A 27,422-nucleotide genomic window follows, 5' to 3' on the forward strand; every position below is an offset into this window, starting at 1 on the left:
TTCCAGCATCACCTCTATGTGCAATATTTCAACATACTTGTCTCTGATTAAGCAGTGTCTGGAGTTTTTTGTGTCTACCTCAGTATGTATCATAGGGTTTTGCACAAACTAAGGCAGTCAACAAACATTTATTAAGCATCTGCTACGTATCAGGCAGTATGCTAAGCACTGGAGACACAAAAAGAGGCAAAAGAAAGTGGCCACTGTCAAGGAACTCACAATCTAATGGGAGAGACAACAAGCAAATATGTATAAATATGCTACATATAGGATAAATAGGAAATGAATGAGAGGGAAGGGACTACAGTTAAGAGAGGTTGGGAAGGTCCTATTGAAGATTGGATTTTGGTTGGTATTTTGGCCAGGAGATAGAGATGAAGGAGAGCATTTCAGGCATGGAGGATATCTAGAGCCAAGACATAAGAGTGTCCTGTTTGTGGAATAGCAAGGAGGCCAGAATCACCAAAGTGAAGAGTATGTGGCAGGAAGTAAGGTTTAAGAAGACTGAAAAAGTAGGAAGGGGCTAGTTTATGAAGGAGGCTAGGTTTGAATGGCAAGCAGAGGATTTTGTATTTGATCCTTGGAGGTGTTGGGAAGCCACTGAAGTTTATTGAATGGGGGTGGCATGCTTGGATCTGCCCTTTAGGATAATCGCTTTGGTGGCTGAATGGCAGAGGGGTTGGAATGGACTTGAGGCAGGCAGACTCACCAGCAGCCTATTACAACAGTACAAGTGGGAGGTGATGAAGGTCTGTGCTAGAGTGGTGGCAGCATCAGAGGAGAGAAGGAGGAGGGGAATGTTGCAAAGGTGAAATCAACAGGACTTGGCAACAGATTTGATAAGAGACAGTGAGGAGTTGAGAGTAGGTTGTGACTGTGGACTGAGAGGATGGTGTTGTCCTCTACTGTAATGGGGAAGAAAGGATGGGAATGGGGAAGGTATAGGGGAAAAATAATGAGTTCAATTTTGGATAGATTGAATTAAGATGTTTATTGGACATTCAGTTCAAGATTTCTGAGAGGCAGTTGAAGATGAGATTGAAGGTCAGTAGAGAGGTTAGGACAGAAAAGGTAGGTTTGAGAATCATCAATGCAAAGATGGTAATTAAATCATGAGAGATGTTGAGATTATCAAGTGAAGAAGAGTATAAGGAAATGAGAAGAGGGCCTAGGCCAGAATTCTGTGGGACACCAATGGTTTGAGCGTATACTCTGGATAAGGAGACAGCAAAAAAAAAAAAAAAAAAGACAGAGAAGGAATGGTCAGATATGTAGGGGGAGAACCAGGAGAGGGCAATATCCTGAAAACCTAGAGAGAAGAGAGTATCAAGGAGGAGAGGGTGATTGATAGTGTCAAAGGCTGTAGAGAGGTCAAGGAGAAGGAAGACTGAGAAAGGCCATGGGATTTGGTAACTAAGAGGCCACTGGTAACTTCAGAGAGATAAATTTTTAGAGATATGGGAGTATGGGTAGAAATATTACTATAACTTGTAGGTAAAGACAGCACACAGTATATTATTCATGCCAAGTGTTTCACAAATAGTGCTATTTTGCATTTTTTCAAGAAGTTATCATTCTTGTTATTATACAGTTTTAAAAACTGGTGGTGAAGTGACTGATTTAAGACTATAGAGTGAGTAGTAGCAAACCAAGTACAGTGTTCAGGACACCTGAGTTTCATGTGTCCCAATGTAGATCTGAGCTCATAAATCCCTGTAGACTCTTATGAACAGAATATCCTATTGCACATAGACAATGACCTACGAACCATAACAAAGTGTAGGGTTACCTAGCAACCTGGTATATTCAAGAAATGCCTCACAATCTGTATGGGTATAATTCTCTAGAGATTCCCTACCTCATTCAGATTCGTCCACATGATACTCCCAAATCAATAGCCCAATGTTCAGCAAATACCTTTTGGCATTATCTCTCTTCCATACCCCTGTGGAAGTGATTTTCCCCCAGTACAAGGGGTGAAAATATTACTCCCCTACTCCATAGTTCTAGTAGCTCCTTCTTACCTCTAATATATGACACAAACTGTTTTGGCATTTAATATGCTTCAGACCTAGCTTGACTCTAATTTTCCAGCCTAATTATGCATGACTTTCTTTCATGTTGTCTTGGTGCCAACTGGACTTTGTTTCTTACTCTTCTTTACACAGGACACCACATTTCTTGTTTCCTTGCCTTCTCACAAACTCTTTCCCATGTCTAATGTGCACTCTACCCTCACCTCCCCCTTTTTTTTTAATTCTAAAAAAATCCATAGTTTCTTTTAAAATTCAGCTTAAGTGTTATCTTTTATATCAAATGCAAAATTCCCAGGTGTGGCTGGAGCCAGATTAAAATGTAAGTGAGAAATATTTGACAAAATAAATAAAAATATAATAGCACATTGATATATTAATATGTGGTTTTCTAAGTCAATATGCCACCTTCAGAGATCCTTCCGTATGGTTTAGTGGCCCTCATTTCTATTTGAATCTGATATTCCTATTCTACATGAGCCTTTCCTCATCCCCCAGCTGCTGGTTCCTCTCCCCAAGTCTACATTTAGTTTATTTTTATATATGTACATGTTGCCTCCTTCAAAAGAATTGAGATCCTTGAGGGCAGGGGCTATTTTATTTTTGTTTGTTTCCCTATCATCCATCACAGAAGACCCTTACAAAATGCTTCCTTGCTGACTGATTGATATTTATCTAACTCCATTCAATTTTAGTTGTGTAGACAGAAAGTTTTCTGACAACAGAATAAAAATAATTTATTAGTTTGTTTCACTTTGTTCTTATTATGGTGATTTGCTAAATTGTGTCTCTGATTTCTACTTGGCGTGGCTTCCATTTCCTGACAGATTTCTCATTCACCTGCTTTTGGTTTTGTATATATGACCATAATAATTATATAGCCTTTGTGGCATCTCACATGCATGTGCCTCCCACCTCAACCCAGTCAAGCTACCTCAAGTTCCATTAACTCTGTGGTACTGCATCCCCTCAATACCAGACCCACCGAGGTGTCTGTTTTTACTAGCTTGCTTAAGATGTAGTGAGCTCAGAGCAAAGGGATATAATGAAATAGTATAGTGAGAAAAGTAGCAATAAAACATTTCTCCCATAAACCTTAGGTACAATCTCCCACAAATACACACATTACCAGTAGGAATAGAGGATGTGCCTGGGAGCATTTGTGGATGGATACACATGTAAGACACACGTGGAGGAAGTGCTTACAGAGAAGGTAAAACATCTCTGATGCCTCAGGGTTGCTGACATCTTCTGGTTAAGTCATTGTTCTGTTCCTACTGGCTAATATGCTGGTCATATGGTCACTACTGGATACACAAAAGGTATGTCATTGCAAAGCTTCTCACTGCCGGCTTCTGATCATGTCCTTAGTAGAGGTACTGTCTCTTCCCCATAAAAGGCATGGATTTAGCTTGGATTCCAGGGTCTCATATTTTGGTTTTTGTGGTGAAAAAGGCAGGACTTTCACATATCCAGTCATCAGACTAGGGAAAAAAGTCCTTAGATACTTTCTTTCCATAAGTTCCTTGAGGGTAAAGTCTGTCTTACTTTTTTATTTGTCTCTCTAGGACCTAGCACAGTGCCTGATATATAGGAAGCTCTTTAAATGTTTATGGATTGATCTACAAACTCCTTTTGGAAAGCAACACAACCAGGTAGCTAAGCAGGATCCCCAAGCATGTAGTCTATTTTGGAACCCATTTCTTCTTTCTTATCAGTATTCTCTGCTCTAAGCTTCTATCTGATTTGGCGTTAGAAAGACCTTGTAACTCCTGTTTTATTCCCAATGGAAGGTAAAATCTGTATCTCCTTCAAGTCATTTTAGGGTCAACCTTTCAACCATCTTCAATGATTTGACAGTGTTTGAGGCTTAGGATTTTTTTTGCCAATTCCTTAAGATGCTTTGGATTTCCTATGCAAATGAAGCAGAGCAAAGGGGAAGAAGGCAGGAATTCCTCTTCCACTTCAATTCTTTGTTCCAGAATCTTTCCTTTATTATGTATGTGATGTTTATATGTCCAGTGACAAACTTCTGAGACTTTGAACCAATCTACAATAACAAACTCACTTTTCTATGGAGTTTTCATATCTATGTGGGATAGATATCACCATTTAATAGATGTAGAAATTGAATCTCAGAGAGATAAAAATGTCCATTGTTACAATACAGAGCCAGCGCTGGCACCCAAGTCTCTCAATATCAGATTTAATGTGTTTTCCAATATACTAAGCTACTTCTAGTTATTATTCTGGGAGCTGCCTACCATGGAGCTTCTCTAAATGTATTCAGTCATTCTAATGTTCTGCGTTTCTTCTTTGCATGCAGTTGTAAATTTCAAAGATTTAATCTGCCATTTAGAGCAGGTGTACAAATAACAGGGTTCTCAGACTCCTAGGATAATTGGAAATCCTCATAAGTTATATTTTTCTTATAAAATTTTTATTGGTATCTTTTGTTTTGTTTCACCTTCATTTTTCAATGACATGCTATTTTCTGTTTCTGCCCTTACCTAGAGAGCTATTCCTTAGAACAAAGAAGAAAAAGGGGAAAAAATTAGTTCAGTAAAACTTGCCAACACATCAACCAAGTCTGACCTTAATTACTTCTAGTATTCTACACCTGTAGATCCCTGTCTCTGCCAAGGGAGGAAGAAGGCATATTCTACTATCAGATCCTATTAAGTTGAAAAACATTAAGTGATGAGCTAGAATAAATATATTAAAATAATTCTCACAGTACTTGATTGGTTCAGCGCTTTTCTGCTAGCTTTGTTAAAGGCTAGGAATAATACCAGACAGAAGGAGAACATGAATAAATCTTTTTTTTTGTTTCTTACCTTCTATTGTCATTGGAATGGAATGCCTCCTCCCCAACCCTTAAACTGAATTCAAACACACTTGAGGGAGTTTGTTTCTGGTTCTATATCAGCTAAAAATGTCTTTGTCTGGATGATTGACAAAGAAGTTTGGCCTAGTTTGGCCTGCCAGATAGTGTTTGGAGACAAGTGAACTCATTTGCAGAAGTCAGGGTTGGGAGTCGGGGTGGAAAGGGTGGGAGGATAAAGTGAGTATAACACCATTTTCATGAAGCCACAGGAAGAGAACAGGGAAGCAGGTCATCTTTCCTAAAGACAGAGTGTGCCTATGATTGGGTCAGAGAAACTGGCAGCTCTGTCAGTGTGATTGAAAGTTACACAAATGTAAATGAACAGGAGGTAGGTTGGGGGCTGAGAGTGTCATACTGGTCCTGAAAGGCCTCTCATACATCAATGACAGAATAGACTCCCAGGAAAGCCCCCATCCAGCTGTTTCTAGCAGGTCATCTTTCCAGCATTGTATAGTCATGTAGAAAGGTGGGATTTCCTAACCTAGGTAGAGTACTACAAAAAAGTGTGTGTGTGTGAGTGTGTGTGCGCGCACGCGCGCGTGTGTGTGTGTGATCTGTATGGTATATGAAGATGCATAGGCAAAAAGGGTGGGGGCAGAGTGCTTTATGGGTAGAAGCAGCAATATTTTTGTTGGGAAATTAGATAACTCAATCTATGATTAAATGGCAAAATAAGTTCTGAGTGAAGGAAACCAGTGGTAGCCAGTGAACCTTCAGTGACAATGGCAACGATGCCAGATAAATACAATGGCATTTGCGCTCCCAACAGAACAGCACACAAGAATGACTTGTTCCCCTTTCCTCACCCCTTGTGCTTTGTTAACAGAATGTCCCTGGCACTCATATGCTCCAGCTTGCTGCCAAAAGCTTAGCCTTGTTCTTGCATAATGCTGAAGGTTACTGCCATGTAGATCATAAAGTCAGCTTTATGTCTCAAGATCCAAATTTGACTTTCAGGAATATTAACTTCCTATAATGCAATGATCCTTCAAAAAATTTGCCCCCCTTCCCAATGTTGTCGAGTTGTTTTTGTTTTTGTTTTTGCTTATCTACCCTGTTGTTATTATATAATTGAACAGAGATTTCAGTCAATGTCTGCCTTCCTCTGGCTTTCTTTGAGATTATTTTAAATAAGCAATTTAACTTCTAATCCCTTGTCATTTAACACCAGGAGCCCAGTACAATAAGTCTCCATAACATTCTCTTAAATTTAGTATTTTTCGTAATTGAAAAATGAATGCTTTGAAATTATAATGGCCAAGCTTAGTCCCCAAAGAAAAGGTATGAGAATATGCTTCCCCTCCCTTCTATGTAGAGGTAAGGGATGATGTGGAACAATGCATTATAATATAGAACATTATAAATGAGTTGGTTACTTTTGCCGAACAGTTTTTTTTTACCTTTTTAAAAATTCTTCATTATTATAGACAACTCTGTGGGAGGCAGAAGGGAGAGTGATATATTGAAAAATATATGTGATATAAAAACAAGGGATATAAATAATCTTTTGTTAAAAATAGTGTTTTGCTACTTAAAAAAAGAACACATCCAAGACAAAATGCCATTCTCAGTATATAAAAGTCAGTTTGGGGCAAATTAGCTTCCTTGCTTTTTTTCTTCCTTTGCTTATTTAAAAAAAAGTTTTTGTTGATGGCTTCTATTTCTTATATCATCATAATTTCCTTAAGTATCCCTCCCTTTCCCTCTTTCAGAAAGCCTTTCCTATAACAAATAGTATTTCTAAAAGAAAAAAAAATCAGTTTGCCTGATTGATACCTTGAAAATTTCAAAATATGTACATTATATAGCATCTGTGGACCTCCCACCTCCACAAAGAGGTTGGTTGGGAGTGTCCTTTCATATCTCTTCACTTGTGTCCTGCTTAATCTTTATAATTTTGTTACATTTAACTTTGAATTTTTAGTGTGTGGTTGTTCTTTACAACTGCATTGTTGTAAATATGTGGATATTTTTTCTTGGCTCTGCTTGCTTCACTCTGCCAGTTCGTATCGATCTTTCCATGCGTCTCTGTATTCATCACACACCAAATTTCTTATGGAACAATAAGTTTCCATTATATCCATGTACCACAGTTTGTTTTGCCATTCTGCAGTTGATGAACATCTATTTTGTTTCTCATTCTTTGCTATCATAAAAAGTGCTGTTATAAATAATTTGGTGAATATGGTGACTTTCTTCTTATCAATGGAGTATAAGCCCAGTAATGGAGTCTCTAGTTCAAATTTGCTTAATTCCAAGTTGCTTTCCAAAGTGGGTGTACAATTTCACAGTTCTATGAACAATATATTAGTATGTCTATTATTTCATAACTTTTCTAATATTGATTGTTAGGATTTTTGAGGGTAATATCATTTTTGCCAATTTGCAGGATATGTGGTGAAACCTTAAGGTTATTTTGACTTAAATTTCTCTTATTAGTAGTGATATGGAACATTCTTTCATGTGATTATAAATACCGTGCAGTTCTTCATTTGAGAACTGGTTGTTGATATTCTTTGACCAATTATCAATTGGGAAATTGCTATTAGTTTATGAATATTTATTTATTGTTTATATGTCTTGGATACCAAACACTTATCAAGATAAATTTGATGCAATTTTCCCCCCATTCAACCACTTTTCTTTTTATCTTAGGTACATTAATTTTGTTTATGCAGAAACTTTTTAATTTTGCACAAGGTTGTCTATTTTGATTTTTGTAATTGCCTCTTTCTCTTGTTTGATTAAGAATACATCTCCCATCCACAACTGTGAAACATATATCATCTATTTCTCTTCTAATTTTTAAAAAGTGCGATCTTTAATATTAAAGTTGCATATCCATTAAAAATGTATTGTGGTATAAGAAGTTGGTTTAAGTAGAATTTCTGCCAGACTGCTTTCTAGTTTTACCAGCAGTTTTTCTTTCAATCAGCTAAGGAGTTTTCTTCTAAGCAATTTATGTTTTCCACTTTTACAAAAATTGAGTTATTAAGCTCTCTTATTTCTGATTCTCTTTTGTCTAGTCTGTTGCATTGATCTATGTTTTTATTTCTTAATCAGAACCAGACAGTTTTGATGACTGCTGCTTTATGATATAGTTGGACATCTGGAAGAGCTATTTTCCCTGCATTCCTACTTCTTTTCATTATTTCTCTTGATATTCTGGATCTTTTGTTTTTCCAAATGAATTTTGTTATTATTTCACCAAGTTCTATAAAGTATCCCTTTTGGTAATTTGATTGATATAGCATTTAAAGTATAGGTTAATTTTGCTAGTATTGTTTTTATTTTATTGTCATGATCTAGCCATGAGCTCTGAATATTCTTCCAATTATTTAAGTTGTACTTTAAGGAAAATTTTTATAATTGAGCCTATACAAGTCTTTTCTGTGTTTCGTGCTGCTTTTAAAACACATAACCTTGAGACAACCCAGTGACAAATGCCATTATCTCTATTTTACTTAGTTAAACAATACCTTCAGGTAGTTCTGATGGTGCTCAATAAGTCAAAGAGAGAAACGAAACTTATGAAATTGTGGTATTCTGTGATTAGAGGGCTAGATTTGAAGTCAGGAGATTTAGGTTTGAATCCTGGTTTTGATATTTATGAACTGTGTGACCAGGAAAAAGTTCTTTAATGTCCTAGAGGCTCAGTGTCCTCTTTTGTAAAATAGGATGGATTGTGATACCTGTGGCACCTCCCTCACAGGGTTGTTGTAAGGCTTGAATGGTATAATATAGATATATATATATATATATACATATATATGTATATATTATATATATAACAATGTGCAAACCTTAAAGTGTCATATAAAAGTCATTCATTATCATTCATGGGGCAGATAAGCCAGCACTTACTGAAGCAGCAAGGCACCCTGAGGGAGAGACAGGAGACAGACTGTAGCAGATAAGTCAAACCACCACCACTACCTTGATTATTACCTCCCCTCAGATCCTGATGGAGAAAGGGCCCTGAACACAAAAACCTTGGGAGTTGCGATGCTTCTAGGCCAGGGCTCTCAGCTATCCTCCTAGGAAGCAGCATTTGTGGAGAGACAGCTTTGCAACTGCTCCTCCAGGTGCTAGAGCTACAGCTATGAATTGCCCAGGAAGGAAAATTCTTACCTCTTAAGTCCTTGACGTTATCAAGTTCAACATCAGAAACATGATTTTATCAGTGGAAATGACATTAAAGAAGAAACGCTAATGCCTTGCTACTGCACCTTGACATCCATGGACCTTTTCTTCTAACTTGCAGCTGAAATCTTGCACATGTGTGGTCTCCTCTTAGAATGTGAGCTCTCTGAGGGCAAGGATTGTCTTATTTTTCTGTCTGTATTCCTCATACTTAGCACTGTGCTTTGTATACAGGAAGCATTTAATAAATACTTTATTCATTCATTCATTCCTGTGCATTGAGAGTTCCCTTTTGGTCCATTAAATTCCTTCTTGAAACCAGAGGTAGCGTTTCATCACAAAATAAGTTCAGAGGTTAGAATCATAGGTTTATTAATTTAGAGCTGGAAAGGACCTTACTTATGGGACTAAATAGAATAAAATCTTTCAGTTTGTTAAAAAATGTAGTTATGATTCGTCTTAACTCACAACAACTGACTTATAAACTGTTACTCACTGGTTACAAGATAAATTAGGAAGAAAGCAAGGATGGACAAAATTCATCACCATAATGGAAAAAAATAGTTTAGAAGGTTATTACAATATCTTCACATACACAGAGCAGTATTGTGGTACATTAACAAGATAACTAAGGTTGGAGAGTCAGCCTGAAATAGCGCATATGGGGCCAGCTTTGTTGTCAGGGAGATGTGGATTCAAGTTTGACAAATACTGATACAATCTCTCAGTGTCCCAGGTGACTCTTTAAGATTAAGTTACAGATGAAGTGCAGGTCTGCATTGGGGGTAAGATATTTCACACCAGCAATTACTCATGTTAATGAAATTGCAAATTCAGACAAAATAAAAATCTTTAAATAATTAAATTTGACAGGTTAAAGTAAATAAATTTCACTGAATAGTAACATTTTTTTGGAAAGATGTTGATGTTGTAGGAAGGGAAATGTCAAAGTAACGTATAGCCAATATGATTTCAGAAAGGGACTAATGAGGAACACATTGCCCCTTCTCCCTGTTTTATCTGTGGAACTACTCTGGTTAGGAGTATCATTCACTGAAACAAGAAATGAAGACACAGCATAGGATATTAGATGGTATGAAACTAGGAGTCTAGATACCTGGCTTCTGGTACAAACTTATGAGCATTATGTCCTTGGCATGACATTTTACATATTCAATCCTTGGATTCCTCCATATAAATTGGAGAGAGCATAATTTTTTTCCTGTTAATCATACATCATTGTGAGGTCTGGGGTTAGGCTGCATTGATACACGTTATGTGTCCAGAACATGGAAGGTAACTGTCATACTGAACTCTGCACTTCTTACACCCTGTCTGGTGAATGGCATTCAGTTCTAAGTGTCCCATTTGAAGGAGGATATTGATGAAATGAGCCATCTCCAGAGGGTTGTCAGGATGATGAAAGGTATGAAATCCAAAAACTTATTATTCAAAAGCATTTATTAAGTACTATCTACTAGTTTTCTGCTGAGGATACAGAGACATAAGTGAAGTAGTCACTACCCTAACAGGGAGACAACATACACACAACTAAGAGGTGCAATGGATAGAACAGCTGGCTTGAAGTCAGGAAAACTGGAGTTCAAATCTGGCCTCAGACACATATGTGACCCTTGGCAAATCACTTAAATTTTGTTCGCCTTAGTTTTTTTTAACTGTAAAATGAGGATATTAACAGCATCTAATTTGCAGCCTTGTTGTGAGGATTGAATGAGATAATATTTGTAAAGAGCTTAGCACAGTGCCTGGCACATAGTAGAGGATGCTATATAAATGCTTATTTTCTTCCCAGCCTTCCCAGACTGTGTATGTGCATCAAGTACCTTAGTCTGTTTTGGGGTGGATGGTGTTTCTTGTCCTTTTCTTTGTACCAAATGTATGAATCATTTTGCATTTTAAATGTTTGAAAGAGAGCCCTCACTGATTTTATAAGCAGAACATTTTTGCCTTTTGTAACTCTCTCTGTAAAAAGGTAGACATGGATTGCTTGATTTTTATTATCTCTATGTCTGGCATGATTTGTTTCTAATGTGAAACTGTTTCCAGAATGGCTACTTTTACCTTCTTTATGAGTTAGCATTATTGTTGATCCACTGTACCTACTAATTCCCTGAAATGACAGCAGGGGGAGCTGACCAGTTATATATAAGATTTCTAAATGCATTTTATGAATCAAATGTGTGTTTTACATAGTGCCATTTCTAATATGTACCATCAGGATGGTGCTCATGTATCTTAAATTTAGAAGCTCAAATTAATTACTTTTCTTTCCCAAGGTGAAGAAATAAATGAAACTAAAGACAAAAGCAACATTTTCTTTTTCTTTAAAAAATTATCTATTTTTATTGTAGCTTTTGTTTTTATGTTACATTAATTTCTGAATATATTTGTCCTTACCTAGCAAGCCATTCCTTGTAATAAGAATTAAAAGAAAAAAGTATTTAAAAAAACTCATTCAAACACATCGACAGGGTTGAATAGGACATACTATATTCTAAATCCATAATCTTTAATCCCCCTATTTTGCAATGAAGGGAGGGAGAAGCACATTCTCAACTTTTCTCTGGGGTCAAGCTTGGTTATTATAATTATACAGGATCCTGTTTCAGTTTTTTGATCTTTCTAGTTAACATTGTTGTAATCATTATGAATATTGTTTTCCTGGTTCTGTTGATTCACTCTGCATCAGTTCATGTAAATCTTCCTGTGCTTCTTTTAAACCTTACTATTTATAGTGCAATAATACTCATATATACACACACACACACACACACACACACACACACACACATACATACATACATACACACACATATATAATGTTTAGCCAGTCCTCAATAGATGAGTACCTACTTTGTCTCCAGCGCTTCCCTACCAAAAATGTGCTTCTGTGAATATTTTGATGTATAGGAGAAGTTCTGTCTTTGATATCCTTGGATATATATGAGTATGAACAGTTTAGTCCATTTTAGCATAATTTGAATGGTTTGATCAGAATGGTTTGACCAAGACACAGTTCCACCAAAGTATATCAGTGGGTTTGCATCTGTACAATCATTCCAGCTTTGACTACTTCCATCTTTTTGTCATGTTTGCCAATTTGCTGGGTTTGAGACAAACCTCAGAATTTTTTTGTATTTGCATTCAAGATTGACATTTTCAAGACCTTATTTCATTAGCATCAGTAGACACAGATGCCACTGAAAAGACTGAAATAATTATTGGTGGCTTTCTTCTAATCTGCCTCTTTCCCTTTATGTACCTTTAAAAGTTTTTCCACTTTATTTCCTTTTCTCTCCCTGAATGTCCCTATCTTCCTTCTCCTTTTTAACCTTCTCCCCTGCTTAATTCTGAAGCTCATCCATGACACTTATAAGTAGTGCTTAGTCCTATCAGGTAAAGGATGACCTCCTAGGTTAACTGTATCCTTTTTTAGATTTGTGATCTAATTGAACTCCATACTTGGTCAATCAGTGTAGATCCCTGTGCATCCATATCTTTGCAACCTTTCTCTATGTCCTTTCATAAATCCTCAGGGGGTGGGGTAGCACTCTATGTGCTGGTGGACAGATTCTGGGTATATTGACATGTTGTTATCAGAGGAGCTTTCAGGCTATCAGCCATACTTCCATTTTGTTATATGAACAGATGAGTTCCTTTTCATGTTATATACTTTGGATGTTATCTTTTATACTGCTTCTCTAATGTAGTTCTTCATTGGTAATATATTGAAACATCCTCATGTTCACCATTCATTCATTCTTTCATTGCTTTTTGGGAAGCGTGGAACTTTTTAATTCTTCAGATACTGTATCAGTCTATGTATAGTGAGACTCTGGACTTACTATTCCAACTTACAAACAAGCTGGTTGAATTCTCAGAGCACTGATGACTCCATTTCCCCCTTATGGTTCTAGGAGTAACCCTGAGGGGTTGCTATCTTCTAAAGCTATTATTTCAAGTCCCAGTTCTGGTGTATTCCTCCCAACACCAGTCACCCAGAGCCAGTTAATATCTTCTCAATACCAGTGATTAGCACCCTACTATGGATTTAATCACTTGATTTTCCAAGATCAATTAACTAATTGACATCAACTAGCTTCTACTAAGAGATATTTGCTAAAAAGATAAAGCAAGACCCATAGTACAAAAATGGTACCCTGAATTACGGCATATACTACCCTCTATATGTCTATATAGTCCTTGGAAAGAATAGGTTCAAAAGTTCACTTTTGGGTAAGGCATACCTGATGGGTGAGTCACTCCTTTGTGTGGAGGATATAGCATCTTAGCTACCAGATTGATCCATTGCTAGTCTGGGTTAAGCAGGTTGCTCCACAGAGCTGGCTCCTTCCCCAGGCTTGGCCACTGAACCCCTGGTAGCTCTTCTGACATTTCAAAGCTCATAAGGGCACAACCTGATCCATTTCATCTCTAATACTCATTCACCTAAGAGCAGAAAAGAAGGAACACAATAGAAACAGAAGAAATGGAAGTACTGTATGTTCAAGGGCACATATTGGGCCAGGTTTGGGTAGGCTACTGGGCCTGCCTCTCTCTCCACCTCGAGGTTTATAGCAGTTCTATGAGGATCAGAAATTTGGTTGAAAAGAGCCCTTAGTATAATTTGCCAAGATTTTTAACTCCATTACTCATCTAGTCTTCATCAGACTCTTCAGTTCCAGATTGTCTCTAATAATATGTGTCTGGAGCAGCTTCAGAAAATATAGCCTGCTTCTAGATAATTCCCATTTGTTCCTTCTCCTTCCATGAAACATGTCTTTCTCAGAACTAGTTGGAGGGGTTAAGTTTCAGTATTTCACATTGAGTTTTTATTAGGGAAATAATTAGGCCCATGCAGGGAATGTGACAACTTAACCACAGGTTAGGTCCCAGGAAAAGAAGTGTTATTGATCTAAACCATGAATGATGTTTTTAGAGAATTCAACTGTACCACAAACACATGGATATTTAGGCAGAGATGCTGGTGCTAATTCAAGAAGGACTTGCCACCCTACTTTCTCCCACCATTAGGATTGGTTGAAACCAGTGGTTCTCAAAGTGTGGTCTAGGGACCCCAAGGGATCCTTGATAATCTCTCAGTGGTTTGTGAGGTCAAAACTTATTTCCATAATAATACTAAGATGTTTTCATTTCTAAGATGGTAGATATGAATAGATAGGACTCACAGAAATAAAAGCCCCTGAGGGGATATTCTATAAATTTTAAGAGTGCAAAGGGATCCTGACAACAAAAAGTTGAAGAATCACTGGTTTATATATTCCTTGGTGGTACATTTCTCACAACTGCTAATGATTATAGGCAGCTAAATCAAGCCAGTGTACTCCAGAGTTCAGCAGCAAGAAAAAAAAAAGGCAGCCTGAGTAGATTCTCTGCCCTCAAGCCCCTTCTCTATCTCTTCTACTTCAGTCCAAGAACTGAGCTTTGGGAACACTTCTTTGGCAGGCTTCAACAAGCCCAGCTCATAGAACAGTGCCATAAGGGATTAGCTTATGGCTCTTTGGCTCTAATTGGCCCCTTCCTCACACACAGCAACTTCCTCTGCCTACAGCAGGACAGAACTCATAAAAATGGGAGGCATTCCTTTATACCTTTGAAAAGTTCAAAGGAAACTATTTCCCAATGAGATTTAGCATCTGCAGGCAATGAGATATTTTGAGAGAAGGGGCCAACACCCTCAGGGCACTGGGGAATAATTCTTAAAAGAGTCAGGCAGGATACCGATGGCAGTTGAGAACCTATGGATACAGGTACTCAGTACACAGCTACCACTTTTGCCCCTACTCCATCACCTGTCTGTAAACCATACACAAACACACACACATATATACACAAATATGTATATATGTATACATATGTGTATACATACATATATGCGTATATATATATATATATATATATATATATATATATATATATATATATATATATATACCTATACATATGTATATGTAGTTTAGTCGGTTAAAGAAAGATATATGTGAAGTTAGATTTGTGAATTTGGACTCATTTTCCTTCTCTTCATTCCCTGGACATAGGCTGTATCACTAACCCCTCACTAGTCATCTTACAAATATGTGTCCTCCATCACAAGGGGAATAGAGTGAAAAAGTGAATTTTTATCACTATTAATAAGGAAAAAAACCCCTTTCTCTCCCATCCCCTCAAAGATTCATGACCTACAGATGATGAATTGGCTATGGTATCCTAGGTAAATGGCAGCATAAAAGATGTAACATTTATGCCCATGCTCCACAAAATATTCTACCACCCTCTGCAAGTCCTTCCATTTGAAATTAATTGACAGATATCTATGAAGGAAGAAAGCAAATATTTATTAAATGCCTACTATGTGCCAGGCATTATGCTAAACATTTTTTCAAATGCCTCATTTGATCCTCACAACAACCCTGAGAGGTAGGTGCTATTATTATTCCCAGAACTGAAGCATACAGAGGTTAAGTGACTTGCCCAGGATCACATAGCTAGTAAGTATCTGAAGCCAGATTTGAATTCAGGTTTTTCTGACTCTAGGCCCAACTCTCCATCCAGCACATCACCTAGTTGCCTGTACAGTTGCCTGTACTTTACGTGCAGTTGGAATGCATGTGTAATATGGGAATTGGCCAATAAGAGCCTAGCCTTTACAGAACATTCTGATATTTTTCTTTTGGGGGGTGAGGGGGAGTGGTTGTACACATAAGTGCACAAATACTCCCTGTCTGGGGAACTAAACCAAATTTATAAAAATAAGAGCCACTCCCCAGCTGACAAATGGTCAAAGGATATGAACAGGCAGTTTTCAAAAGAATAAATCAAAGCTATCAATAATCACATGGAAAAATGCACTAAATCACTACTGATTAGAGAAATGCAAATTAAAGCAATTCTGACATCCACCTCACACCTATCTGATGACTGGTCACCATGACAGAAAAGGAAATTAACAATACTTTAGGGGATGTAGAAAACTGGAACACTAATGCACTCTTGGTGGACCTGTGAACTAGTCCAACCATGTTGTTGTTTTTCACTTGTTTCCCAATTCTTCTGTGACCCTATTTGGGGCTTTCTTGGCAAAGATACTGGAGTGATTTACCATTTCTTTCTCATTTTATGGATGAGGGAACTGAGGCAAACACAGTTAAGTGACTTGCTCTGGGTCAGATAGCTAGTAAGTATCTAAGGCCAGATTTGAACTCAGGTCTTCTCGATCTAGGCCCAGTGCTGTTTATCCACTGTACCATCTAGCTTCCCAGTCTGACCATTCTGGAGGACAATTTGGAACTATGTCCAAAGAGCTATAAGACTGTGCATAACCCTTTGATCCAGCAATACCCAAGTCTATATCCCAAAGAGATCAAAGAAAAGGTAAAAGTACCTATTTGTATAAAACTGCTTATAGCAGCTTTTTTTTTTTTTTTGTGGTGGCAAAGAATTGCAAACTGAGGGAATGCCTATCTATTAGGGAAAGACTGAACAAGTTGTGGCATATGATTGTGATGGAATACTACGTGCTGTATGAAATGATGAGTGGGCTGGTTTCAGAAAAATCTGGGAAGATTTATATGAACTCATGCAAAGTGAAGTGAGCAGAGCCAGAACATTTTACACAGCAACAGCTACGTTGTAACAGTGATCAACTGGGACAAACTTAGCAACTGATCAAGACAGTGATGAAAAATGTTTTCCATCTCCAGAGAGAACTGATGAACTCATAATGCATACTGAAGCATACTTTTTTTGTTAAAAATTATTTTACATGTAGTTGGGAAAGTATTTGAAGAAATAATAAAACTAGATTTAAAAAATTTCTTGCCCGGTTTCAATCTAACACATGGAATTTTGGGGAGCTAGTTTCTGGTCATGAGTGACTGAGGGACTGGGATGATATGATGGATAAAAAATATCTTCTAATTATCCGTGCAGACAGAAATACTAAGAGAAGTTCTCAGGGAGTACTCAACCAGAACTGAATTTGAATATAAGAAGAAAGATGTGGATCTCTTGGTCTCCTTTCCTTTTGGCAGCCGCAGGAGATGAGCTGTAGGTCCCTTGTTCTCATTATACTTTAAGTTTGAGCCCACTCCCCAGGTACCTTGTGCGTATAAAGGAAAAGTGTTCCTTTTGGTGGTGGTGGTGGTTTTTTTATAACTATTATTGTTGCTAAACTGCTTTTCTGAAAATTAATAGAGTTCTACTGCTTGATTAATTGTTCTTGTTCGGTCATGTCCAACTTTTTGTGACCTCGTTTAGGATTTCTTGGCAAAGATAGCTGGAGGGGTTTGCCATTTCCTTCTCTGGCTCATTTGACACATGAGGAAACTGAGGCAACATGGTTAAGTGACTTGCCCAGAGTCACACAGCTAGTTAGTGTCTGAGGCCAGATTTGAACTCTAAGGAAGTTCTTGACTCCAGGCCTGGCACTCCATCCACTACACCACCTAACTTCCCTGGTTGGTTGATGATGGAGAGCAAAATGATTGGGGGGGTGCAGGAGTTACAGTGTCAGAATAATGCACTGATAGAGCAGTTAGCCAACTCCTGGAGAACCCACTCTGTCATGCCAGGGAATTGGGAGTGTAGTTCTAGAGTGAGTGCTATGTCCTTGTCTATTTAGTTGGGAATAAGGTTTCTAAGACTTAGGGTAACAATTTTAGGTGCTGGGTTGTGGCCAGCCTCTGTCTGTTTCTTAGCATTAAACTTGAGTAACTTTCACAAAGTAGACCAGGTAAGCTCTCATGATGTTAGTCTACTAGCCAATGTTTCTAGGGTAACAGGTTACAGTTACTCTTTCTCGTTTCTTAAAAAATTACAAGAGGTGCAAATTACCCCATCAGCTACTAGAGGGAATGTTCATTTGCTTTCTGGTAGAAAGTCCTTCTATCAGATATTGAGGATATTGTGATATTCTTGTTATGTTTTGAAATTTGAGAGCATGTTCTGAAGAGGTCTATTTCCTCCTGTTCATCTTTTCTGTTCATACTTTCTGCTACCAGATGCTTAATTCACATCTATTTTCTTGGTAGCAGAGCAGGCAGCATTGATTGGCTGTGGACTCTTAGATGCAGGAATCTACTCCATCAAATAGTATTTTATATATTGTTTAAAAAGAATTTAAGTAAATTTTTTAACTTAATTTACTTTAAACATAATTAGATAAACTTTGATTTATAGTAAAGGAAAAACCATACCAAATTTTAAAAAAGAGCCAAAAAAATCCAACAACTTCCAAGTACAAAAGTATGCAGTTTTATTTCTTAACAGATAATTCTGGACTATATGCCTATATCTCTAAAAATTGATAGATCCCATGGAAATCTGTGATTAGATAAGTATCACATGGATATTTGTGGACATGGACAGATGTAGTTAGAGATAGATATCTATCTCTCTAACTAGAGATCACCGTCTCTCCCCCTATGTATTTTTTCCTGACCTTTCCACCGTTTTGGAGCCCTCTTTCCTTAAAGTTGAAGTGCCAATGTTTAAATTACACCTGAACATTACTCTACTACTTGTAGAGACATGTAATGGCACTGTTTCTGCCCCAGGTGTTTCTAATTTATTTTATTTGGCTGTTCTCTGGGAAAATAATTGAGTTACTTGACTTTAAAGGAACCAAATGGTTTTAAAACAGGACAGTAATATAGGAACCTTTAGGCAACAAAAGAATAAGGCAGAATAGGGTGGAGATAAGACTGGGAATTTGGCTAGACAGAAAGGAAACTGGCAAGTATGAGCAGAGATCATGAGTCCAGACAACCAAGGGGTCCAGGAGACCAGGAAGCCAAGATGAGGAACCTTGACTAAGTGATTGAGAACCAAGGCCTCGGATTCTAGGCAGAGGGTTTGGAAAATGAACTGAGTTCAAACTGTGCATTCACTACTCCTGTTCTGGCACTCTATGACATTTTCTTACCATCATATATTTACACATTTCCCCTCATTTCTGAAAGCAATTAAAATCACATCTCTGATGTTTTTCGGTCATGTTTGACTCTTCATGACCCCATGAATTTGTCCATGGGGTTTTCTTGGCAAAGATATTGGAGGGGTTTGCCATTTATTTCTCTGGTGTTGCCCCATTTTACAGTGGAGGAACTGAGGCAAATAGGGTTTAAGTGATTTGCCCAGGGTCACACAGCTACTATATCTGCAGTCACATTTGAACTCAGATCTTCCTGACTCCAGGCCCAGCACTCTATCTGCTGTACCACCTCACTGACTGCTCACATCTCTACTTGTCAAAATACTTCTCCTTCAGGGCTTAACTCACAGACCATCACATACTATGAAACCCTCCCAGATTTTCCTCCAGGTATGAATGATCCTTTCTTCTTTAAATCTTCCGTGCTATGTCATTTCTATTTTCTTATGCACTAGAAATCGGGGTGGGGAACCTGCAGCTTCAAGGTCACATGTGACCCTCTAGGTCTTCAAGTGCAGCCTTTTGACTGAACCCAAACTTGTGAAGGCAGAGTCCCACTTGAGGACCTAGAAGACCACATGTGACCTTGAGGCTGCAGACTCCCCACTCCTGCCCTAGATCATCTAAAGTATAATTTTAAAAAATCGTTTAACCGCCCCCACCACTAGGTTGTAAGCTCTTTGAGGACAGAAGACACAGAGGTTTTCATCTTTGTATCCACAGTACTTAATCAATGATGTTTGAATGTAAGTAAATTGATTGTGGGCCAAAATTACAGGTCAAAGGTCAGGGTAGTGGTAGAGGGCACTGCCAGCCAGAATAGAGTTTGCTAGTGAAGTAACATCCTTCTGAGACAGGTATTCCTAACATCTTTCCCAGCCAGAGGCAGAACTCGTCTGATGTTAGGAAGGTCTGCCTCAGCACACTATTGCAGACAGGAAGGGAAAACTGATTAAAACAGAGGAATCATAAGGAGGAGCCAGGTGATTCTTAGCCAATCCATATTATAGAAACACAGAATTTGAGGGCTCAAAGGGACTTCAGTAGCCAACTAGATCAACCTATTTCTATCTTAATCCTAACTGTAAAATGCCTGATAATTGGTTGTCTAGCCTCTGCATAAAGACCTCCAAGAAAGGAGAATCCATCACTTCTCAAAGTAACCATTTCCACTTTTGGATGGCTTAAATTAAGCTTTTCCTGATATCAAGCCCAAGTTGACCTCTTTGCAACTTCTGGTTCTGCCCAGTGGGGCCAAATGGAAAAAGTCTAATTTCTTTTCTACATGACAGTCCTTCAGATTCTTAAAGGCAGTTATCATGTTCCCCCTGAGTTTTCTGTTCTGCAGATTTAACATCCCCAATTCCTTTCACTTCTCCTCATGATATTCCATATGACTGTTATTAATCCATGCCACTCCTCTCTTTACCATCCTGATTGCCTTACTTTGGACAGTTTCCAGTTTATCAATTTCCTTCTTGAATCATGGTGTCCAGAACTGAACATAATACTATTGATCAAGTCTGATGAGAAACAGTTAAGCAATTAAGTCCCTTTTCTTGTAAGCTCTTTCTCTCAAAGTGCAGCCCAAGGTCACACTGACTTTTCTGAGTCCTACATTACATCACATTGAATTTGTAATTTGCTAAAACTCATAGATCTTTAAAAAAATTTAAATTTTTTTTAGAACAGCTGTCATTTATATATGCCTCTTCTATCTTATACTTGAGTACTTATGCTTTTAGAATTCCCCATCATGCCCCCATTCCAGGTATTGTTGTCTTCCCCCATTAGTTATTAAGCTTCTTGAGAGCAGAAACCGTCTTTGTTTTCTATCCCTAATGCTTAGCACAATGCCTGGAACATAGTAAGCACTTAATAAGCAGATGTTGATTGGCTGACTGAAACTGATTTTTTGAACCCAGGTGTAAGACTTTGCATTCACTTGGATTTGGATGACACATTATTAGATTTGGCCTAGCCTGTCAAGATCATCTTGGATCCTGACTCTATTATACAGTGTGTTAGCTACCCCTCCTAGTGATGTTTCATCTAACATTATCCTATTAAATGATATTAACTTATTAAATATTTCAACCATAAGCAAACCGGTTTCTTTACATTCCCAACCCTGGGCCTCTCACACAGCCAGCTCATGTGATTTGCTATTGCTTTCTCCAAGGTGAATAAGATTTACCAAAAGTAGTCATGCTTTTTCACAATTTTAAGAAGTGACCATTCATTTCTTGTTTAAATCATTAGACTTGGACCCCCCAAAAGGGTAGCAGGTACTTAATAATGTTTTTCCTTTTCCTATGGTATGAAAAAAGGGGTGTGTGTGTTTCTCTACTTTACATATCTGTTCCAGTTTAGTTAGAGATTCAAGGGAGAGAAACATTGCTTAGGTTCAGTGAACATGCTCAAATATACAAAGAGTCTGTATTTCATCAGTATGGGGAACTCCTGCTGTGGGAACACCTGTCACTATTGTAGATTGGATGATTCCAGTTCAGAGTGGTCTATGACTTAGTAAATAAATGCTAGAGCATTGCTTAAGGCATATTGAGGTTAAATGACTTCCCTTCCTGGTTAATAAATGTCAGAGTTTGAACCCTCATCTTCCTGACTTGTGCTCAGACTATTATCTACTATGTTAGATTATTTTATTCAGCCAGTCAATAAACATTTACTATTCCTACTATGTGCAAGATTAAATTGAGACCCAGGGAAGCTAATCAACCTGTCTAAAGTTACACAGGTAATAAGCATCAGCATCAACAGGCTTTGAATCCCAGTTTTGTGTTTCCAAAGTCAGTCTTTTTTTCCTACTGAATTTTCCTAGTTTTTTTTCCAAGGACAAGCTTATCCATTAAAACTAGATAGCATTCAGGTTCATTTTGTTGTCCTTTCTATATTTTTATTGCCATTGTATATATTATTTTGAACAGATCATCCTTACTTTGTATCAGTTTTTGCCTCCCCACAGTTCTCTGAATTATTCAGAGTTATTGTTTCTTATGCTACAACCAACTCCATTTATCAAATGCCTACTCTCTGCCAGGCATAATGGTAGGTGCTGGGGATATGAAGGCAAAACTGAAACAGTCCCTGACCTCAAGGTGTTTATATTCTATCAGGAGAGACAACATTTACACACACAGATGTTTTGTGTGTGTTGTGTGTGTTTGCTGTTCAGTTGTGTCCGACTCTTTTTGGGGCAAAGAAAATACTAGAGTGGTTTCCCATTTCCTTCTACATCTTGTTTGACAGATGAGGAAACTGGGGAAAAGAGGGTTAAGTGACTTGCCCAGGGTCACATAGCTAGTAAGCATCTGGGGCCAGATTTGAACTCAGGAAGATAAGTCTTCTTAACTCCAGGCCCAGCATTCTATCCACTGAGCCATGTAGCTGCCTTATACATGCAAACATATGTGCTAAGAATATACAAAATATGTACAAAAGAAGACAAGGCAATTTTAAAAAGAAGCACTGTCAGCTGGGTTGGACCAACAAAAGTCTCATGTATGGCATTTGAGTTGAATATGAAATGAAACTAGGAACTCTAAGAGATGTATGTGAAGAGGGAATGCATTCTGGGGGTGTTGGAGGGTGGAGGACATAGTCTATCCAAAGGCACCAAGATGGGAGATAGAATGTTGTATGTAAAGAACAGAATGTTAGTATTGAAAAGATAGTTTTTGTAATTCATGAGAAGGTTGAGGTCAATAAAAGAGCCCTGCAATTTTCCTAAAGCAATTCAGTCTGCTCTCCTCCCCCTATTCAATTTTGTACTTAGTTTGTTGTCCATCTGTACTACTTGTCCTAGAGAGACATATTACCGGTCTGAGAGAGGCAGCTGGGTAGAGCAGTGGATAGAGAACTGGAATCAGGAAGACCTGAATTCAGATTTGATCTCGGACACTAGCTTATGACATTGGTCAAGCCACTTCACCTTTACTGACCTCATCTGTAAAACAAGGGAGTTAGATTAGATGGCTTTGGAGGTGTCTTCCAAAAATAAAAACAGTTGTCACCTTTGGGATAATAGCCCAAGATCTAGAGATGTGGATTTGGATAGGAGGCCTACATCATCAGAGTAAAGGTACTTAACCTCTTTTGTCTCATGGATCCCTTTGGCAGTCTGGTGAAGCCTATAGACACTCTTAGAATAAGATTTTATTTTAAATTGAAGAAAATGCTGAATTTCTTCTAGAGATTAGTGAAAATAAAAATGTAATTTCTTTTTCTATTCAAATTCTGGATCCCCACAGGTTTAGAGCTAGCTTGGTTTTTGGTCATACCAAGTCTTGAGATTCCCCCAGAATTATCAGCTTGATTTCTGGGCTGTCCCAAAAGGTGATCCCATTCTGGACCAACTCTTACCATTTCTTTCCAGCTTGCTAATGTGCTGTGACCTCCTTTAAGGAAAAGTTCTCTATGTACTCAGAACTTTGCTTTGAGTTCTGATGGGATTGTTGGAGAAAGAACTTCATTTGATATATGGCCCACTTCTATTTTAAGATGACTACTACATTTAAAAACTGATAGGTTGAAAATCATCTAGTTATCTTGTGTAAGACTGTACATCAAAAAAGAGCAAATGTGAAATGGTTTTAGACAGGACGTTGATTTTCTTGGCTGGTCTTTATTATCTGATTGTAATATTCTGGAAGAGGATATAAGAAACAGGGAGACAAGTATACACTGTACGTATTGTAGTTCTTAGTGCTTAGTGTGGGCTTGTTCCACTTGGTACTGTGTTCTTTTGCTAACAACTGTTTATTTTAGCTGAGGACTGCTAACGATGTTTAGTGGGTAGATTTATTCTACGTCTGGTAAAGAGAAGTCCAGGAAGGTAGAACTAGAGGAAATAACAAGGAAAAGCCCCATAATTTTTTTAAAAAAGGAAAAAATGTAACTTTTCAATATAGAGTCATGCTAAGTGTTCTTGTTCAGGAAACCCAGGATAAGGATATTCACCATTCCTTTTTCAACTTCCAATTTGACAATTTTTCTCCCTTGGAAAATAAGTAAATTTAAATATTGATGTTAAGAAGGCAGTGTACTGGTTCACTGGGACTCATCCCCTTCTTCTGTCACTTATTACCTATGTGATATTGCACAATTCACCTAGATTTTCTAAATCTCAGCCTTCTCTTCTGAAAATGAGGAGTTGGATGAGACAGCCCCTTAGGTCTCTTCCAGCTCAAAATCTAAGATTCTAATTTGAATTTTTATTGACAATAAGCTTGAACAGAAATCAATGGTAGGATTCCTCTCATTTCATGTATTGACTACTATGTAGTTTTTCTATAAATTCTCTTTTCAGAGGGGCCTCTGGAGTGGTTGCAATTCTGACTCCCCCTTGCTATGTGGCAGCATGTGTAGGTTTGATTGGGGGTTACTGATAATAACTCTGATATCTCCTCTATGATCAAATGTAGTAGATAAAAAAGGATAGAACTCAGGACTTATTTAGGTTCTACAAATGAGTACAACCAAACAACCTATTTAGTGTGGTATTTCCCTTTATAACTGAACTATTTCTATTGTGCACTTACAAGCAGAAAAAGTATTTTCTTGAAACTATTCTAAATGCTCCTCTTGAAGAAGGGAAAATACAATGTAAAGTATTAGGGAAAAAGAAGTTGATAGTGGCAGGAGCATGAGGACAGAGGGTAGAGATTCTATAACATGGTCCCTACCAATATGGCATAGAAGCACAGAAAAACCAGTGGGGACACTGAGTTTCAGATGCTGCATTCAATCTTCTTAAAACAGTAAGAGCAGTGGACTGGAATGCTAAATTATTCATGAGCTAAGAAATTGTCTCAGCCACCTTGGGGAAAACCATTTGAATGAAAGCTAATGTTTTAAAATGAGATAAGTTGTGTGTTTTTGGTCTGTGTTTCTGGGGCACAGTCCGGTTGATATCGTTTCTTGATCTCCAGGCAATGTTCTTCCACTCTTGGTGGTCACATTATGGCTTGATTCTATTACAATCCATTGTCTACTGTGCAGCTGTCCCCTGTGCTTCTATTTGTCATTCAGATACAGGAGGAGATGAGGACAATTGAAGGACTGGCAGATGTAGATTTCCAGGGAGGTTGGAATTGATTGGGAAAAGTATAATGTTCTGAAACCGAGTGATTTGGTGTAGACACATCCATCCTTTCAGCAAATACTTATTGAATGTCTACTACATGTGAGGCATTATGCTAAGTACCATAGGGAATATGAAAGAACATAAGATGATCCCTGCTCTATATTATTATTCAGTCATTTCAGCCATGTTCAACTATTCATGACCCCATTTGGGGTTTTCTTTGTAAAGATACTGGGGTGATTTGTCATTTAAGACTTCAGCACATTTGACAGATAAGGAAACTGAGGCAAACAGGATTAAATGACTTGCAATGCAGCTAGTAAGCATCTGAGGTCAGAGTTGTCCTCATGGTGGTGAGTCTTCTTGACCCCAGATCTGGCACTCTATCCATTGTGCCACCTAGCTGCCCTACTGGGGAGGTGACAGAGACATAAATAATGATAATAGAAAGCCATCTTTGCTAAGTGTCATACAAGTGGAGCTGATAAGTGTTATAGGAATTCAGAGGAGGGAAATATCTTTTCTAATGAGAACACTATAAAAAGGCTTTTTAGAAGAGGTAAGATTTGAACTGGGTCTTCAACTAGCCTTTTGATAGGATGAGATGAGAATAGAAGAGGGAGGAAAGATGGGAGATCCAACTGTATTCTTCTTCAGGTGAAATAATATTAATAGCAACAATAGTATTTATGTGATGCTTTAAAGCTTACAAAGTGCCTTATGTAGATTAACTCACTTGATCCTCAGTGTAAGAAAACAGAAGGTATTTTAAAGGAATGCCAGGCCAACCTGGCACATATCAGGTCCTTAAGAAATGGGACTGACTGACTGAATTCTCCTGGGCTTACTAGGAGATAAGGTTTGAAAGGCAGTGTGGGACTAGCCTTGAATACTGAGCTGAGGAGTATGAATTTTCTTTGTTAGGCAGTCAGGGTCAGAAAGCATTGAAGATTTTGGAGCAGAAAGGGAGCATAATCCAAAAAAGTGCTTTTGGAAGATTCAGCTAGAAGTGATGTGCAAAATAATGTAGGGGGGAGTATCTGGGAGTGTGGAGACCAGTTAGGAGACAATTGTAATATAGTCCAGGTGAGAAGTAATGAGGGACTAGGTCAATGATGACAGTGGGAAAGGGAAAGAACTGATGAATTCAAGAAATTGTGAAGTATTGCGAGAAAAGCATAAATAGTTCTTAGGGCCTGGATGTTGTGGGACCGTGAATGATGATGGTGATAATAATAATAGCTAACATTTATATGTAGCACCTACTTTGGGCCAGGCATTGTGCTAAGCCCTTTACAATTATTATTTCATTTCATCCTCACCACAAGCCCGGGAGTAAGGTATTATTATCATACTCATTTTACGGATGAGAGAATTGAAACAGATAGTGATTAAGTGACTTGCCCAGGTTGGAGAGAGGGCAGAGGTGAAGCCAACATTGGACAAAGAGGAACCTTTAAGGTTCCTTCCTGCTCTAATGATCTATTAGTCTAAAATTGAAGTTTTAGCCACCAACAGCTCCGAATTATTCATCACACTGAATCCAAACTCTGCTCTTCAGGTAGTTTTCTAGGGCCTCCATAGTCTGACTCTACTCCAACTATCCAACCTTAGTTCCAATGCCTTAAAAAATACCTCCTAGTAGGGGAAGGGAGATGGGAGAACTAAAAGCACAAACGGTGGGAAAGAGGATGGAGGGGAAAACACAGATTGTAATCATAACTGTGAATGTGAATGGAATGAACTCTCCCATAAAATGGAGATGGATAGCAGAATGGATTAAAAGCCATAGTCTAACAATATGTTGTTTACAAGAAACACATTTGAAATGGGGTGATACACACAGAGTCAAGGTGAAAGGTTGGAGCAGAATATATTGTGCCTCAGCTAATGTAACAAAAGCAGGGGTAGCAATCCTAATCTCAGACAAAGCAAAAGCAAAAATAGATCTAATCATAAGAGATAAAGAAGGAAACTATATCCTGCTAAAAGGCACAATAAACAATGAAGCAATATCATTGCTAAATATGTATGCTCCAAGTGGTATAGCATCCAAATTCTTACAGGAGAGGCTGGGGGAGTTGAAGGAAGAAATTGACAGCAAAACTTATTTAAAATTTTAGCAAAACAAATACAGCAACTTATCATGAGAATAATACATTTTGATCAGGTAGGATTCATACCAGAAATGCAGGGCTGGTTCAATATTAGGAAAACTATTAGCATTATCGATCATATCAACAACAAAACTAACAGAAACCACATGATTATTTCAATAGA

Source organism: Notamacropus eugenii, chromosome 2 (assembly GCF_028372415.1).
Source record: "Notamacropus eugenii isolate mMacEug1 chromosome 2, mMacEug1.pri_v2, whole genome shotgun sequence".
In the NCBI taxonomy this organism is placed as follows: Eukaryota; Metazoa; Chordata; class Mammalia; order Diprotodontia; family Macropodidae; genus Notamacropus; species Notamacropus eugenii.